The 15,526-nt window shown below is 33.5% G+C and overlaps 1 protein-coding gene and 1 pseudogene across 20 annotated transcripts in view; both read right to left on the bottom strand.

Moving 5' to 3' along the window:
* LOC132673574 (BTB/POZ domain-containing protein KCTD5 pseudogene) overlaps positions 1 to 8,724 on the bottom strand; it is a 44,170-nt pseudogene extending 35,446 nt beyond the window's left edge.
* The window catches only part of HDAC9 (histone deacetylase 9), a 930,192-nt gene that overhangs the window by 340,820 nt on the left and 573,846 nt on the right, over positions 1 to 15,526 (bottom strand). The window lies entirely within an intron of this gene.

The following is a 15,526-nucleotide window of genomic DNA, read 5'->3' as shown; positions in this document are numbered from 1 at the left end:
AGATTAGATGAAGAATGCATACATGTTAAAATACTAATCAAAGGTAAATGTGGAAACAACCAAAAGAAACTCAAAGAGCAGTTGGAGATCAGCGTTTATATCAGAGATGGTCTATGTTTTCCTCCCCTCTACCTATAAGTTAAGTTCTACCAAACCAAAAACTACCAAACAACTCCTTCTGTCTCACACTAACAAGGTTTTAATAGCCCACAAAAAAATCAGCATATAATTTAGTTTCTGTTCACTTCAGTCCTTCTACCCTTTGGCACTAAAATGAATGTAAGGTCAGAATGAGTAATACAAAGTGACTCACCCATCAGAAGAGCTTTTGGAAAACATACTCAAACTTCTGGGTCATCTCGGTTATCTACTAGTATTAATGGGGGCATATTACACCCTCACATTGAGGAGAATCTTTTACTATCAGAAAATAAATGTAACCCTGTCATGCAGAAAATTAATTCAAATTCACAACATGATCTGAATGGTTTGCTGTCTTTCAGATCTCCCAAAAGTCCTGCTTGCTACGCATGTGAAATTACTGCAACCCAAGTAAAATGACCGTTTTTCTCATAGTTCTCCAAGATAGGAGAATTCCACAAAAGTCATTCAGAAATAAATATGCATAAACAAATATCTGATAATATCAGCAATTTGTTTTCTTTAGAATTCCTTAGTGGAAGACTATAATCACATCCTACAAGATCACATGAACATATACCTCACCTAAGTGAGAAGAATGCCCTCACTTAGGAAATTAAACAACTCTATTAGCAAGTGTGATATATATTTTAATAGGAAAAAAAAGGCACAGTGCCAAAATATGCTAGTTGTACACTCCATGTCTTGTTTGCAAAATTATTTATATTACGTTCTCTTTGTTCAACTTTAAAGAGCAGTTTCTCTCTAAATAATTGCAATAGTCTCTTCTCAAGGAAAAAAGCAATGCAGAGTATATATTATAGCAATATTTTTTGCATGAGTGGTACTTTAGCAATTTGACTTGATTGAAAATAGAGGGCTCCTTCTCGCTTTCAGAACAGCAGCAAAAATATAGAGTTCTAGGTGAGGACGAGAGCACAGACATAGACTTCTGCCAACATTAGAGACATGCCTGGAGGGAGTTGTTGCTCCACAGGAATGAACTGGCTATAAAGTTATTATGCTTATAGCCACCTTCTTAGCCTCAGTATGCAAAGGAGAGTCAAAAGTTCAAATATAACACTTTCTGGTCAAAAGAAAAATAATATTCCTATCATACAATCTAGAAACAGTTTGCAAATATTTGAGTTTTATGAATGCAAAGTGAAGCCATGGCATTTCAATGTATCGTTACCAGTAATAGCTCCTTACTATGTACCCTCAAAAGCCAAAATGTACTTCAGTTCACATCTGGCCTTCTTAATATGAAGTATGAATGAAAATCTCCTCTGTTACCATCAGAAAGAGTGAAACACAGGCAGCAACACGCAGGTAGGAACTGGACTGTCAGGCCCACTTACCAAGCATGATGCCTCATTCCAGGCACTATCTCAACGCCTTTTGTAACAATGTTCAGCCCATTTAATGAAATACCACTGTTTGATGTCAATAAATCTTGATAAGGTGATAAAATTACCCACGAAAGAAGGTCTTAAACACTTTATGATGGAATTTGTGTCCTCTCTTAAATGATATATGCAACAACGTGATTCCATTTCTTAATAAAATTTAGACAATTTGGATTATTCCCTCTCCCTAGATATAGTTGACGATTACATTTAAAATGCTTATTTTAATTTAGCCGTAGCCACAGAAAAATATACCATGAACCAAATCAACAATACCCAGTTTAAATCAAAGGAGACTATGCTGTTGATGATCCTAAAGCTGGTAGGCAAAACACGAACCATAAATCCATCAGGCTAAGCACTAGTCCTTATTGCTACTATGGCTGGCCAAATTTGGCTAGCACCAACACCGTTGTAAAACCATAAACCAAGAAAACTTTATCCTTAGTGCGAAAATCTAAGAATATCAAGCAGTTTCCTTTGGTTAAACGACTTTCAGTACATTTTTCTAAAACATTTCTGTTGGGATCCTTTGGTTATAATTATTTTTTTTTCTCCACATTTGAATCGTTCCACCCTGACCCTTTATAATCCTCTGCAGCAATTACCATCGATCCTTGTGACATTGCCTCTCAGCCATATCCTACTAAAAAAACTTACGAAAATTCAAAATTTCTGAATTTTGAAAATTGTAATGGAGTCCATAGAAATCTCTCTGAAATGTCTCTACTGTCTCCCATGTCTTAGTTTAAAAACTTAGTTTAAAAACTCATTATTTATTCTACAGTGAGAGAAGAAAATACATTCGTGGGGGAACTTGTTACAATGTTTAGAAGAGGAAGTTCCCCCAAATCCAAATTAAGGATTTCTTCCTAGAGGTTCAGACAGGCTCTAGCAACACATTTTAATTAATGGTATTTATGCTTATTTTTTCAATGTAAAATATGGTGTGAACCATAATTTTAATTTAGCTCCTCCTACATATTAGTTTTAATTTATGTGAGAGAATGCAGGTTTAGAAGAAATAAGATGAAATCACTTTTAAAGTAGACTATAACTGAGACTTCCATTAAGTTAGACTAATTTTCCCTTACTTTTACTAAGTCAGCGAGGTTTGAATTTATTTCATTGGAAAATGGTCTGTGCCAGGTAGCTAACAACAGTCCAAGTGTCTTATAGAAAGATATTTACTTGTCTTAACCTTTCTTTGCAACTGTTAGAGTCCTTGTCATTTTGACTTCCTTTCAGCTAGTGACCTCTGCCCTGCTCCAATTTAAAGATAAACTGAAAGACATTTCTCCTGGATGTGTGCTTCTTCTAGTTTTTCAGTGGAAACAGTGGCATCAAGCTGTCTAACTGATTATCTCCTGTTTGAAAGGGCTTATGGGGTATTTAATTTTGTATTGGGAGAGGGGAATTTAGAAAGAAGTAAGCAGGAAGAAGCGACGTGCTCTTAGGTGAGCCCAGACTTCAATATCAAAATAAGAAAAGGTAAATTGTGAGAGACCATACACAAATCGTTCACGAGTTAGCATTTATCAGCAATATATGTGAACACATGTGATAACATTTCAAAAATAATTTATTTAAGCATGTGACTGGAATTGGAGTTAAGCAAATCATCTTTTGTACATATTATTCAGAGTTTGTATATAAATACACTAAAACGGAGCACTCATTATTTAGAAAGTGTACAGAAAAGCATTTCCTATGTCATTGGTAGCTTTATATAATAGCATTCTTCCCTCTTCCTTTTCTTGCTGAGAATATGATACTCCTTGGTGTTGCTTTTGAAATCTAATTGTTCTCTTGTTGATAACAAACTAAGGGAATTAATAATAGGGTAATGTCAAAACAATGACTAGAAAAAGAGAGAATTACTCTCAACAGTATACACGCAAAAGTACACATTATTGCATAATACATATCATATACACGTATCACAACATACATAATGTGTATGTGTGTATGTACGTATACATAAAAAAGCTCATATATATAGTCAGCTCATATAAATATGTTATATATGCATATATATGTATATCATAATTTTCATTCAATTTGCAAACTGTATAGCCTATTTGTGGGGTTTCTACGGTTTTAGTTAGCTTATAAAGGGAAATCTGATAGCCACCTCTCCCCTTTATACATTATATCGTGGAAAAACTCTATAAGAGTATCTAGCCAAACTTTACATTAGATAATGGGGAAAATTTATTGCATAAAGACTAAAACAATCTTTATTACAAGAGACCACACCTCAACACACAATTGAGGAAAACATCTCCCTTGTGAGAAAACAAAATAAAATATGTCCATCCATCTGTGAAGCCCTGAAAAAATACACAGCTTCCCCTCTTCCCTCCCATTCTGAATTCCTATTCATTTTGAGTCAGCCTATCTTAGGCCATTAATTAGCCTTTAGGCCTTTGAGGTCACCCTCTTGATCTGTTCTCTTTATACCGAAAAGTTTTCTCAGTGAATATTAAAGATACCTGAATACTGACTATATTGCCAAAATAATAGTACATTATATCTGATGAAATGCCTGGATTTGTAAAACCAAATTAAAAATTCACTGAAGTTATTTTGAATAGCACAGGTGTTATTTACTCCAGGATAGAAATTTCTTTCTCATTAATGGGAGTTCTATGATAGTATCAATTATAATTTAAACATACTGTCATAATTAAGGCTTACATCTTTGAAAATCTGTTGTTTCAAAAAATCTTAAGCTAGTCTATTGTTTCGCATGCAAATACACACAAAGGGAACCAGCATGACCAGTGAGTTGAGTGGAAAATTTATTTAAGTTGTAACTAGTGAAAGCAATTGAGCTAGGATTACTTCCTAGCTTGTACATTGCATAGCTTACTGCTTGTGATGGAAAATGTGTTGACCTAGGAAATGTGTACATGCAGAAAAAAAACATTAACAAAGCTAAATGAATAGGAATGGAAAGCATAGGTATTCATTAACTATTTATATTAAATCACAGGGCATTTGGAAAATTCATTCTTTAAGTAGTTATAAACATATGCTCTCCCAATGTACTATTATAAGTGTAGCTATCATATAAACCTACCATCTTTTATCTAATTATTTGTGTATGTGACTTATCCTCTTTTTACCAGATTATAAGCTTATAGGAGTAAGGCAGGATCATATTCAACACCTAAAACAATGCCGTGCATGTTATGGATGCATAAGTAAGTAACAAACATAGAAATGAAGATTTAAACTAGCTTAGTTAAGATTATTTTATGAGTAGATTCTTTACATATAAAGGAGAGAGGGTCCCAGCCTTTCTTTTAAATCTAGTGTTTTACTGTAATTATTAATAGGAGGGAGGAAACAATTTTGTGTAAATGTTAGTAGACAGAATTAAAACTGCACAATCTACTGGGCAGGTTAAGGATATGTGAGCCAATTGGAAAGAACTCATGGTAAGTTTAAGATTTAAATTTGTGTTTTCTATATATACTAAGAGGCAAAGTGAATGAACATATATCATAAATCAAAAACAAACAGTAAATAAAGTAAATTTTGTATCAAAATTTAGTATTACTAAAGTAATACTTAGTATTAAAAAGCTGAGTATCCCATAAATGACATTTTGCATGTCTTCTAAGCCATGACCACTAAGTTTTCTGCACCAGAGTTAAATGGATGAATTAAAAGATGGTACGGAAGGTATTTAGTATAAAGAAAACCACAGGGCCACAACTGCGATGCCAACTCATACAATGCCTTTCTGACTCCTATGAGGTTGTTTTTCACTTTTGACTTTTCTTTTTATAAGCGCTAGCACATGTTCCTCAAAATAGTAAGAAGGAGTTGGTTGAACAATTAAAAGAGTAATAATTGGCTCTCTGGTTTGAAGATGAAGGAGGTATAGTTTGACTTTATCCAGCGATCTATGTCAGATCCTAGGGTCAGTGACAATATTACTACCATCAGTTGGCAGGGAGGCTCCAAGTACTCTCTGAACTTCCGCACATTTGACCTGGGGTTGGAATCTGAACTCGGCCGTTTTCTAAAAGTCTGACCGAAGGCAACTGTTTCGCTATTTTGAAGCCACCATTTCTTCATCTGTAATTAAGAGCTGGTGATCAACCGATGTAAAATACTGGGCACTGTGTATGGCATTTAATTAAATCTTAATACATACTACTTTTTATTATTGTTATTATCATTATCTAATATCCCTGCCAATAATAAAATTTTGTCTTTATCCAGCTTTTTATTATTGTTATTATCATTATCTAATATCCCTGCCAATAATAAAATTTTGTCTTTCTGTACTATTTTTAATATTGCTTTCTATAATACTTTAAATGCTAGAAAACACTGTTTTTGCATACATTTTGTTACTGACTTAGTTGTATTATTTTCACTCATGAGAAATATCAAAAACACCGTCAGCACAGATTGTGTTTCTTCCATCTCTCACCTTTAGGTAGAAATCTATTTGTCAATCTTGGTTTGAAAATGCTAAATTGAGTGGAATTTAAGACACAAAACAGATGAACATAGGGTAAGGGAAGGACAAATAAGATAAAAACAGAGAGGGAGGCAAACCATAAGAGGCTCTTAAATACAGAGAACAAACTGAGGGTTGCTAGAGGGGTGTTGGGTGTGGGGATGGGATAAATGGGCAATGGGCATTAAGGAGGGCACTTGTTGGGATGAACCCTGGGTGTTATATGTAAGTGATGAATCACTAAATTCTACTCCTGAGACCATTGTTACGCTACATGTTAATTAACTTGGATTTAAATAAAATAAAATAAAATTTTAAAAAATGCTAAGTCACCACTCACTTGACTTTTTAAACATCCAACAAGTCTTTTTTCCCCCCTAACCAGTTATAATTTTGAAGGAAATTATGTGAGAGATAAAGAAAAAAAAAGAAATTAAAAAATAAAATGGACATTCAATATTGGTCTACCTGCCTGATAGCTGTCAATAATAAGTGTAAATATTTCTAGGGGTACCTGGGTGGTTTAGTCAGTTAAACATCTGCCTTCGGCTCAGGTCATGATCTCATAGCTTGTGGGTTTGAGCCCTGCGTCAGGCTCTGTGCTGACAGCTCAGAGCCTGGAGCCTGCTTCAGATTCTGTGTCTTCCTCTCTCTCTGCCCCTCCCTGCTCACACTCTGTCTCTCTCTCTCAAAAAATAAATAAACATTAAAAAAAAGTGTAAATAGTTCTCATCTTTACATGTTAAGTTGTGTTACACATATACACACACATAGATACATATACATGCATACATACGTTAATGTATATTTATATATATATATATATATATATATATATATATATATATATATATATCACTTTATAAGCCAGCTGTCTTCTTGGGTAGGGAATAAGATTCTCAAATCATAGACAAATAAGCATCTCATATCATCTTTTAGGATCTTTATCTTATGTTTAAGATTAAGAAAAAAATAAAATTAAGAGATGCATTATTTAAAAATTGGATACCTTTCTCAAAGGAAACCACAATCATTAGTATATAGCTCAAAAGACAACTTTAAATCATCTAAAAAGGATCAGTTGCAGTGTTAATGAAGAATCTTTCAGTTATCAATATTATTGATTAAAATTCTTTTTTTGATCTGCACAAGTTAGTGACTACTACTCTCTTGTGCCACAATAAAAATGAACTTTCAAATTTTAAAAAGTTGCATAATCACAGGTAACAACAGTCAAATGTAACTATGTCAAACTTAAAAATTTCCATGCAGCAAAGAAAATAATGAACAGAATTTAAAAGCAATATATATACAGAATGGGATAAAATACATGAAAATCACATATTCAAAAAGGAGTTAACGTTCAAAATATATTATGAACTTCTACAATTCAACAATAACAAAATAGCCTGATTTTAAGATGGGCAGAGAACTTGAATAGACATTTCTCCAAAGAAATATATAAATGGCAAAGAAGTATATGAAAAGGTGTTCAGTATTACTAATTATCAGGGAAATGCAAATCAAAACTGCATGAGATATCACCTCATACCAGATATAATAGCCATTGTCAAAACAAACAAACAAACAAACAAACAAAGTAACAAATACTGTTAAGGATGTGGAAAAATTAGAGCCCCTAGAACACTATGGGTAGGAATGTAAAATGATGCATCTACTACAGAAAACAGTATGGGGTTTTCTCAAAAAAAAAAAATAGGATTATCAATGATCCGGCAATCCCACTTCTTGGTATATACCTCAAAAAAATGGAAACAGAATCTCAAAGAGATAATTGCACACCTGTGTTCATTGCAGCATTATTCACAATAACCAAGGGGTGAAAGCAACTTAAATGTCCATTGATGGATAACTGGAACTTCCCTAAAAAAGGAACTTATGCCGTCATATTCTACAAGATGGAAGAATCTTGAGGAAATTACGCTAAGTGAAATAAGCTAGTCACAAAAGATAAATACTGCAGGATTCCATATATACAAGGCATATACAACACGCAAACTCACACAAACAGCAAATAGAACATGGCTAGCAGGACCTGGGGTGAGGGGGATATTGGGAGTTGTTCAAAGGGTATAGATTTTCAATTTTGCAAGATGAAAAACAAGAGATCTGTGTATAATAATGTTTATATAGTTAATGCTACTGAGCTGTACATTTAAAAATAGTTAATATGTTAATTTTTTTCCATGATAAGTAAATTCCATAGATGAAAGCATGTTAACATAATTTACACTTAAGAAATTCAACCCTAATATCTTGACACAAATTTTGCTAATTCCAGTTTGTAATAAGTAGAGTTGAAATAACAATTAAAAATTTGATTTCTGCCTACAATATCCTCCCATTTTAAGGAATGAGTGAAAAAAATACAAAACCCCTCTCAATTTTCCTAAAAGAAACAGGCAATGTCTTTCTTTGATAAATCTTCTCCATTGTCATAAAACAAACAAAAATATCAACTGTTATAATTATCAGTGGAGGCTCTTTCTCAGAATAACTCCATGTACAGCAGAGGCCATGAAACTGTAGTTTGGAAACCTCAAGATCTTCCCTATATTCAGTCTTCAGGAGGGCCAGGCGCAAGATGCCAAACTCATTGCTGAACCCTGAGTGGCACTCACAGGTAGCAACGGTCACTGGACAGCTGATGTGAGTTGGATCATAGTTCATCTAGCAACTTAGAAGGTAGAACATTGTGATCAAGACCTATACAGACTTTGTGCTTTATACATATTTTTACCAGGATAGCACAAATGACACTGTATTTTCTTCATTTATTCACTCGTCAATTTCCCTAAGTGACTGTAAATTTAGAAACCTATTTGGCCATCTCATTTATCTTGCCGTTCTATAGTCATCTTCTCACTCCCTGGTTGTGGTCCCAGGAACAAGGAGTTGTTCAGCCTGCATGTACTGAATCAGCCTGCACTATTACTGATTATACACAGGCTAAATTGCAATTAAAAAAAAATAGATGAAGGATGTTGGTCAGTTTACATACATAGTCATACACTCATAAGTGTACCTGCAATAAAATATTAGGCTGATGTGTAAATTAATTGGGATTGTTTGCTAGAAGTCAAATGAGTTCATAAGTTAAATTATAAACACTCTTTTAATACAGGTGGTTTTTTTTCTTAAATATCTATTTGAAATTGCACAGGTGCCTTCATTATGGTTATTAATTTTTTTAAATTAGAATTTTATAAGGGTTACATTTTCTAAAAGAAATTAGGTACTGCCATTCAATACCTATATTCAAGTTTCTCCTTTTAGGTTAATACTGAATACTCTTGCCTTAAAATATCTTAAGCAGATCTCTATTTCTGAATTAACTGCTACCTCATTACTAATTTCATTAAAAAACCTTAGTCATGTTTAACTTTATAACATTTTCAATCAAATATCAATACTGAAAAAGAGAGCTCTATGAGAAATTACTGTATTTCAGCCATAAGTTTATTCTATGTAGACAATATGGGTGTGTCTGGGTATTAAAAATATGTTCACTCTTAAAAAGTTATCAGCAACTTTAATTTTCTTATGTGGATACTGCCTTCTAAAATCAATGTGTGGTGGTGTATGTATGCTCTCAGAAAAATCACTCTAAATATGCATTTAAAATAAAATGAAAATGAAAAATTAATTATCTTGAAGAACTAGAGAATAATGAATCCTAAAATAGAAACAATGATGAAAGATTTAAATGCAGTTACACTGGAGAACTGATGTAAAAAGTATAGGAAGATAAAAAAGCACAGCTTTCACTTTGCATGTCCTCAAAGAAAACACAAAATCCCTGCAGCTCATAGATCCTTAATAAGACAGGCTTTGCCTGAGTGGTGGCGGCTATATTAAACATGAGATCATTATAAATGTCTGTGCTGTGAATGTAAATTATAGTGTAAGAATTATGTTGGTTAAGAGGACTTACATATCTAGGTTTTAACTTCCTTTTCTTTTACCACTTCACATTTTTAATCAAAAAATAATCAAAGGTAAGGACCTTATCTACAAATTCTATCAGAGTGAAACATGCAATTATTCTTTAGAAAATTCCTCATCTATTGGAAAGTAATAAATTTATGAGCTTTGGAACAAAGATACGACCTTTGAGACCGATTGTCATTTGTTCAGTATAGGTCCCATTGGTTGTGCCAAAGGCCAAGAAATGTCAGAGGTTAGGGGCTCTGTCTTGGCACCTAGGAGAGTAGTGCACACTGAGTAGATGTTTGGTGTGCTTGAATTTAACTCTTGCAGGACATTATTAAGTCCATATGCAAATCCTCTTGAAGTTCCAAACTGTGCATGTGTCTCAATTAATTAAGAGTCTCAAATCTGGGACCCCTAATTTTAAAATGTGGATATTCAAGTAAGTGTACCACATGGGACAAGTCACTTTGATTCATGGAAATTGCTGTTAATTCAGCTGGAAATTTAGGCAGATGTCCTCACTGCAAATCAGATTCGTTGCAGAAAGTATTTTTTAATCTGTTTCTTTTCAAACGTTCTTCACTAATTTTAAAGCTTGAAAAGTATCAGGAGTATAAGAATGACTTAAATCTGATTAAAGAGAATTTTTAAACTTTGAACATATCAATAAAAAAAGAAAAAAAAATTAAAATATCTTTGACCTTGAAAGAAAGACTAAAATACTGGGAAAATTTCTTAAAATGACTAAATGTGTTAACCGCTGTCTTTCTATGAAAACAAAACAAAGCTAAAATATTCTCATCCAAAATATCTCGTCCAAAATGAAATAGTTTCTTTTTCAACAATAAATTCACCGACAGATTTAGAGATCTGGCAAGATAAAGAAAATCACATTAAATATACACAGGAACCAAAAAAGGGGCTTGATTTAAAATGACAGTTTGGCAGCTAAGTTAGGGTTAAAGTGATTCAATGATAATGATCTTGAGTTTCTACTAACAAAGTGGTAACAAACTGACTAAAAATTTCTGACTGCAAAACCATAGTATTCTCAAGCCTACATTAAACACAAAGAGCAGGAGCTCTTCTTCGTATCCTCAATATTTCTTTTTCACCTTCCCAAAGCCAAAATGTTATCATTTTGTATAAAAAAAAAATCAAAGCCAAATGGTGAAAATGCAAAAATGTGGCTAAACAAATAGTCAAAATTTCAATGGTTTTATCTGCAGCATGCCCAGCAACAAAACAAAGCCAAGATATTGTCCATCTTTTTGACAGACAAAGAGCCTCAGAGGTCCAGAGTGACATGCCCGAAGGCTGGCACGTGATTGGGCTAATTAAATTAAATAGCAGGAAACAGCTTTTCCATATGCCACTGCCTGGCCACACACAAACTGTAACAGTAAATCTTTTATACTATACAAGGAAAAATGTAACCATTAAAAAATATACAGTATCAGCACACCATCCAAGAATCAGAAGCTGAATATTCACATAAACTTCCTGACCTGGACTTTAATGCCAAATGTCTAAGAACTTCCTAATTCACTTTAGGAGCCATCCAAAAGCCCATGATAATTAAAGAGGATGAAAAAGACATCCACCACCCGCCCCCCCAACCTCCCATCACCACATCCACCAAGGTTTACCAACACTTTAATTTAAGCCAATTTTCTGATTGCTTTAAGGACATATTTTGACACCAAATCAAATCAAAACCTCAATACTTCTGAATCGAAGTTAAAAATCCATTCCTTATTTTTTACCACGTTTATATCCTCTCTCTCCATTACCCACTGCAACTTAAGAGATCAATTGAAAAAAGCATAAAGCCTTTGTAATCTCTTGAGAAAATTCTTCTCCCATGCACCACCCTCCCCACTGCTTAGCCAATAACATAATTTTCTCTAAGTTTGCCACTGCAGTTCTAGCTTTTGTTCAAGACATTATTTTAAACACATCCATATTTTCATGTTTCTAGAAGAATTTTCCTGGCTTGGTAGGTGCTACTCATTTTTATCAATCATGGTTTTCATTAGCTTTGATTTCTACTTGTCATCTTAAATAAAGAAGCACTGTGATGGAAAAATAAAGTCAAGGAAACTGCTTCCCAGGGATCCTGGGTTAGAATATTGCAAGGTAACTTTAACTTAGAGACGAAAAAAATTCAGAATCAGTGCAGACAGACATGGCTTATCTGTTTAAATAGAAACATTAAATATATAATACAATATACAAACTGTAAGTGATACTCAATTGGGGGAGGGAGAATTACATTTATGGTAACCAGTATGCAGATGTTATAAATATTTCATTATTTATGCTTTTCATACTTGAATTCAGGATTTTCATTAGACTTATTATTTATTACTATGTGAGTTGACTGAATTAATAGACCATGAGCTAACAAAATTATAGTATAATCTTTAATGACAAAAACACACCCAATTCATGGAGGTTACTCAGGAGAAGAATAAAAGAAAGAAAGCTGAGAAGGAGGAGGTAGAGAAAAAAATCTAACATTTGAAAGTGAAATTTGAAAAGGTTTTTCAAAACTAGTCAGTATTACTGTTTTTTACTTGGTTTATTTCACATAATTGCAAGATGCCAAAATGTCATCCAGTACACATGGGTTGGCAATGCCCTTTTCAGTATGTGTTTGTCTATATATGCCAGAAATCAATAAGCAGTTGTTATTATTATTCCTCCATGTCCCCGTTTGAAATTAATGTTTGAATGTGAAGATAACCAAAAACCAAGAAATTCAATGAGACAATGGTCAAGCCACGTAGAATTGAGTGGTAAGTGACCAGATTCTAAAGTGAACCCAGGCCTAAGAGTGAGTTAAACCAGCTCCCTCTCCCTTTACCATCCATAACTCCCCCCCCCACCCCCCCCCCACCCCCCGCACCAATCAAAGCTGTATTTATCTCTTCACACTTTCCTGATCATGCTCCCTTCTGCATTCTCGTTCCTCCCACAGGGCCCTGGGATAGGATTAATAACTCCCTAGGGTCACCCATCCCTGTAAACATCCAGGACATTCAATAGATGCCCAGAGAGCATACTCATTAGTGAGAGAGAAAAACCAGGTTGAGAGTCATGGCAGCCATAGACCAGCCCTAACAAAGCTGAAAATCGAGTCTTGAAAGGTTCAAGTGATCAATGTTATTTAAAGAAAGACAACAAATTTAAATTGTCTGACATCTAATGAAAATTTATTAGACATTAAAAGGAGCAGAAAAATAAGAACAATGTTCAAGAGAAAAATTAAGGAGTAGTAGCAGACACAGAAATGTTGGAGACAGTAGAATTAACAGTAAAGGGCTTTAAAGTGAGTATTATAAATATGTCCAAAGATTTAAAGGGAAATGAATAAAAGGATATAAATGGAAAATACATAAAAGAACTAAATGAAATCTCTGAAAAATATACTACCTTAATGACGAATTTGTTGGATGTGAACAAGTTTATTCACTAGAAGAAAAAATGAGTATGGAAATAGAAATTGCACAAACTGAAATAAAAAGAGAAAAAAAGAACAAGAAAAGAATGTACAGAGACTTATAGAGTGGTGAGACGATATCAAGTCATCTACTCTGGGTGTACTTGGAGCCCCAAAAGAGAAGGAGAAGAAATATTAGAAGAAACAATGTCTCACATTTTCCAAAAATTTAAAAAGTACAAACACCCACATGCAAGAAGCTCAGTGAACCAAAGCAGGATAAAAAAAAAAAAAAAAAAAAGGGGGAAAGAAAGAAAAAAACCCTCTGCACTGAGCCAAACCACAAACAAATTGCTGAAAACCAGTGATAGCAAGATAATAAAAATACATAGATGAAAAACACTATCTGATGTTACGACTTGCTATAAAGCAACAATAATCTAAATTCTGTGATATTGTTGTAAAGCTAGACATATATATCAATGGAATCAATAAAGAGTTCAGAAATTTACTCACACATATATGTTCAATTGATTTACAGCAAAGGCATCAAAATAATTCAAAGGAACAATGATAATCTTTGCAAAAACTGATTCTGAAAAATTTAAGATACTTATATAAGATATGAACCTCAGTCTTTCTCCACATCATACACACAACTACATGGCTCAAAATGGCTCTTAGCTTTAAATGAAAAAACAGAACTAGAAGGAAAAAAAAACAGTGGAGCAAATTTTTCTTAGGACATTAAAGGGTTAACCGAGAAGAAAAAATTGATAGATCGGGACGCATCAAAATTAAAACATTCTGCTTTTCAAAATAAAAAGCAAAGCTATAGGCTGGTTGAAAATACTTGCAACATATATACCTAGAAATTGATTGTATCCAGATTATATGTTACTCCTGAAACCAATAATAAAAAGACAGACACTTCGATTAAAAAAAAAAACATGCAACATAGCTGAATCATTAATTTACCAAAGAAGTTCTATAAATGGCCAATCAGCATATGAAAAACTGCTCAACATCATTAGACATCGAGAAACAAAAAACAAAACTACAATGAGATTCCATTACACATCCGCTAGAGTGCATACAGTTAAAAAAATCTGATAGTACCAAGTGTCAGTAACAGGACTCTCATACCTTGCTGATGAGAATGTAAAATAATAAACAATCAAAAATAATTTGGCAGTTTCTTATAAAGTTAAGCAAATAGCTCACAACTCAACAATTCCACTTCCAGGTATTTACCCAGAAAAAATAAAGACAAATGTCTACAAAGACAGCAGCTATATCTTAGTCACTCATGCCTGGAAATAACCTAATTTTTCATCAGTAGATGAATGTATAAACAAATTGTGGCATATCCATATAATGGAACGCTATTCATAAATAAGAAAAGACCATTATTATTGATACATACATGGATGGATATAGAAGCAATCTTTGAGAGGAAAAAAATAATCCAGATTGAAAATATCATAGACTCCTTGTATATAATTTATTTACATGAAATTGTAGAAAAATCAAAACTAATGCATAGTGACAGAATACAGATGAATGATTGGGGAGTGTGGGTAGAGGCTTGATTAAAAAGAAGCAGGAAAGAAGTCTTTGAAATGGCATAAATATTCTTTATCTAGATTTTGGTACACACATTTGTCAAAATTCATCAAACTGTATATATATAATGAGTGAATTGTTGTATTTACTTTTCAAGAGTAGATTAAAAAATCAGTAAGATTTAGAGAGTTAAAGTAACCAAAATAGAAACCTTACTTTAATTCATTTATTTATTTAAAAAAAATGTTAATGTTCATTTATTTTTGAGAGAGACAGAGTGTGAGTGGAGGAGGGGCAGAGAGTGAGGGAGATGCAGAATCTGAAACAGGCTCCAAGCCAGCAGCAGAGAACCTGATGTGGGGGTCGAACTCCCCAACCAGTGAGATCATGACCTGAGCCCAAGTCGGTCACTTAACTGACTGAGCCATCTAGACGCCTCTAATTCATTTAATTCAACATTTCAGTTCAAATTATTATGGGACAAAGAAAACCCATGACATTAGAAATTGTGACTTTTTTAGGGCACCT

Source organism: Panthera onca, chromosome A2, assembly GCF_046562875.1.
Source record: "Panthera onca isolate mPanOnc1 chromosome A2, mPanOnc1 haplotype 2, whole genome shotgun sequence".
NCBI classification, from domain to species: domain Eukaryota; kingdom Metazoa; phylum Chordata; class Mammalia; order Carnivora; family Felidae; genus Panthera; species Panthera onca.
Note: the sequence above shows the minus strand (reverse complement) of the source record. Positions and strands in the feature narration are given on the sequence as shown.